A 3,540-nucleotide genomic window follows, 5' to 3' on the forward strand; every position below is an offset into this window, starting at 1 on the left:
TAATGATGCTCATTATCCTATTTATTATCGTTATATGAGTTTCGAAACTTGTATAGTGAATAAACACAAATCTCAAGATTTAAACTTATCATACAATGATAAATATGAAGATGATCAGACCACCACTTAGGATCGTGAACAAAAATGCACCCTTCACTTGGGTTAATTCCTTCAAGTTGATAGGACCCAAAAGGTTTGCCCGTTACTGTGGGAACTTGTACTAGCATTTAGGTCAAACAACGATTCATGCTTGGTTATTCAAGAATGAGGAGGAATTTTTCTTCAAAACACTTTATGATCAATTTACAGAAATTCATGTTAATGATTAGAACCGTTAATATTGTAAGTCATTATGTAAAGATTATCTATACAAAATTCAATTACAATAAAGACCATTTGGTCAATTAAATGTAACAAATAGATCTACGGTTCCTAATACTTTTACCTACATTCTCTCTTTTGGTCTATATACATTCCAGTAAATTCATACACTCCATTCGCTCATATGTTATATATATAATTCAATGATTAAGCGATATCATATTTTATTGATTTTTTTACAGAAATAACTTTACGGAGTGACTTGTAAAATGAATTATTTTAACCATAAGTACAAAATTCTACAAAACAGCTCCTTGTCGTTTGAGTAGCTTCGTTAGTTTCAGCACAAAACCTTACTATTTATTTGAAATTGTTAGTTTACTTTGCTTGCCACCAGTAATAAGTAAATTACCAAAGAGTTCGATATAACTCTATCTTTTTTTAATACATTCAATATTATCTACATTAAGTGATGAGAGAATAGGTTAAACCTCACAATAGTTTAGCTAGACTAATTTGGATCGAATTTACCTTTTATAAGGATTCAACTTATGACCTCTCACTCACAGGTGAAGATAAATATCACGAAATCGTAATACTAAATGATTTGATATCACTTATCTTCAAGTCACATAAACAAAAAAATATTTTTTGCTTTGACGGTGATTCGCTAGCCACTTATGAGGCGTAGTCTACCATGCTAATCTGAGAATTTAGGGCGTACTAAATATATCCTTAGCCTGAGAGAATTGAATCTCTTACCCACTTATATGTTATAAATCTAATCATCAAAATATCTTGTTTAGTTACAAACAAATGCTACAAAACATAAAATTTTCTTAGATTCTAGCTCAACTTAACAAGGGTGGGAACCTTTGACACATTATCTTTGGAAATTGATGCCCAAGAAATAAACTAAAGGACGTGTCCCATCCGTGACAGAAATGACACTGCATGTATTTATCAAAGCATAATGCTTGTGTCCATGTGGGGACTTAAACATCTTTCACTTACAATTATCGAATATTTATCGTCGAACATTATAATTAAAATTATTTATTCTTTTTATCATCATCTATAAGTTATAAATGAAAAAAATTATTCAATTTAGAGATATGCATAAAAACATATGGACTTCATATGAAGATATTACTTGTTATCAAAATTTTTGATTGATTTACACGTCTGAATGACTAATTAATCTCTAAATTATTTAATTTTTGACAAATATAATATTTAAATAATAATAAAAAAAATGAACGATTTCGATTATAGTGATCGAAACTAAAAATTCGTTATCTGTAATTCGGTGACAAATAAATCCCTACATAACAGGACACAAACAATATTCTTTTACGAAAAGCTCACTCACAAACTCAGTATCTTTCCCTCGTTGTCGTCACCGCCGATTTATCCTTTTAAGCACGGCACGCGCAACTTGCAAAGCCACCAAAATATCATCGCGGACATATGTAACCGACACGTGGCTGATCCGGACGTCTATCCGACACGTACATTGCAAGAAAACGATGCCAAAGGTTGCGAATAAAAAAATTACACGCGGCGGGTGCAGGTGAATTCGCGGAGTTGAGTGGCAGGTGATCATTTCCTCCCATCCGATTTATGTCTCACACCCTGGCAAACTTCCACTCCAAAAATCACAGATGGAATGAGAGGGAGAGAAGAGCTCCCGACGATTCTAGGTAGAGAAATTTTTAAACTGACACACGAAAACACGCGAATTCAATCACCGAGATTCTGATTGCATGCCACGTGTCCGATTCCGGTGAAGAAAGCATGGCCATCGTCGACAGCCACCACCACCACCGGCACAAGTCGCTCTCCGACACGAAAGGTCTTCACCCTCTGCCCGTTCTGGCAGTCGGGGGGCCAAACGTCGTCGTCTTCCTCTTCCACGCAGAAGCTCCACGGCGATGGATTCAAATCCAAGCCCAAAACGGTATCGTCCGTCGCGAGATCCCTTCTCCCTCCTCGTCGTCGACTCCGACTCGACCCCGCCAACAAACTCTACTTCCCTTGTACGTCATCGTTTCTCATTTAAACGCCCTCGCTGCTTTTTCTAAAAGCACTTATTACTGTAGCTGACGGATTATGTATTTGTGGGTTTAATTTTGTAGATGAAGCTGGGAAACAGCAAACAGGTGAAAAGTGCGATCCGATTGAAGAACAGAAGCAGGTCACATGTAGCTTTTAAGGTATTTTCTAATTCCTCTCTGACATCAACCTTAAGAGTTATGTTGTTATAATTACTTGTATTTTAAGCAAAAATTTAGAAGGCATTTATTTATTTATTTCTTATGTGGGTTATGCTGCAGTTATTTATTTAATTGTTAATTTTTTTTTTCTCTGTGATTATTTTTTATTTAGCTTCATTGACTCTTTAAATTGGTTTTGTATTTGCTGGTTTAGTTTCAAACTACTGCGCCAAAAAGTTGCTATATGCGTCCTCCGGGAGGAATACTTGCTCCGGGAGAAAGCTTAATTGCGACCGGTAATGCCCTTGCACTTGCTCTGTTGCTACAAATAACAAATCTTTATGAATTGGCTGTTCCATTGGTGGATAATTTACTTACTTTTGATAAAAACTAGTATATGCCCGCACATTGTGCGCGAACGCTTTTTGCAAATGACGCTTTATCACAGTGGCGGAAAACATTCAGGCTTATGCATCTTGGTGCGGGTTTGATCCCCACTGACTTCCCTTCCCAACAATTAATTTCTAACCTACTAACATTATCGCTCAACCCAAAAAAAAAAAAAAAAAAAAAAAAAAGAAAAAAGAAAAAAGAAAAATCTTTGTACTTAATCATTGTTGTAAATTTTTTTATTGACTTTGGATTTGATGATGGACAGTGTTTAGGTTTGTGGAGCAGCCCGAGAACAATGAGAAACATTTGGATCAGAAGACCAAGGTTAAGTTCAAGATTATGAGTCTCAAGGTGAACGCAGGGATCGATTATGTGCCTGAGCTGGTAATATAGTGCTCTTTCGCCGACTTAATGTTCATGGTCATAGCGCATTTTGTATTTTATGCGAAAATAATAGTTATAATTCTGAATGCAAATTTCTCTCCCATATTCTAAATGTCAAATCCCAACAACCAAGGAAAAACACAAACTGAAAAAAGAAAAAGAAATCAGTAACCCCACTATGAACACATCCTGTACATAATCGTCCTCCAATACCGGCCGGCCGTCC

The 3,540-nt window shown here is 35.8% G+C and overlaps 1 long non-coding RNA gene across 1 annotated transcript; it reads left to right on the forward strand.

Moving 5' to 3' along the window:
• Nucleotides 1–2,483: 2,483 nt before the first annotated feature.
• Nucleotides 2,484–3,311, forward strand: LOC137714197 (uncharacterized). The gene is made up of 3 exons (XR_011065407.1): nt 2,484–2,537; nt 2,752–2,833; nt 3,196–3,311. It is a non-coding gene; the product is annotated as an uncharacterized lncRNA (long non-coding RNA).
• Nucleotides 3,312–3,540: the final 229 nt, after the last annotated feature.

Source organism: Pyrus communis, chromosome 14 (assembly GCF_963583255.1).
Source record: "Pyrus communis chromosome 14, drPyrComm1.1, whole genome shotgun sequence".
Classification (NCBI taxonomy): Eukaryota; Viridiplantae; Streptophyta; class Magnoliopsida; order Rosales; family Rosaceae; genus Pyrus; species Pyrus communis.